The sequence below is a fragment of the Camellia sinensis genome, chromosome 13 (assembly GCF_055761805.1).
Source record: "Camellia sinensis isolate YWXY chromosome 13, ASM5576180v1, whole genome shotgun sequence".
NCBI lineage: Eukaryota > Viridiplantae > Streptophyta > Magnoliopsida > Ericales > Theaceae > Camellia > Camellia sinensis.
Window position 1 is genome coordinate 24702501 of NC_138973.1, and position 314 is coordinate 24702814.

The following is a 314-nucleotide window of genomic DNA, read 5'->3' on the forward strand; positions in this document are numbered from 1 at the left end:
AATGAAGTATTGGGAATTATGTATGACTGCCAATCCCTCATTGATTGTAGAGGAAAGTATTGATGAGTACTTAAACCTCAAGATTTTGATAAGGGTATGAGCCCTTTGGGGCATCCAAATTTTCTAAAGAAAGGGAGTTATAGATGCTTCAAGGATGGGCTTAGGTCAAAACTATGGTCTAAATTGGTTATGCAAAAATTGCCACACGCGAGCGCGCGTGCGCCACTTGCCCGTCCAGACTGGACTAGAACGGGCTGGGTTCATGGTCTGTGGATCTTGGGTCTTGGGTCTTAGGCTTGAAGTTTGAGACTTGC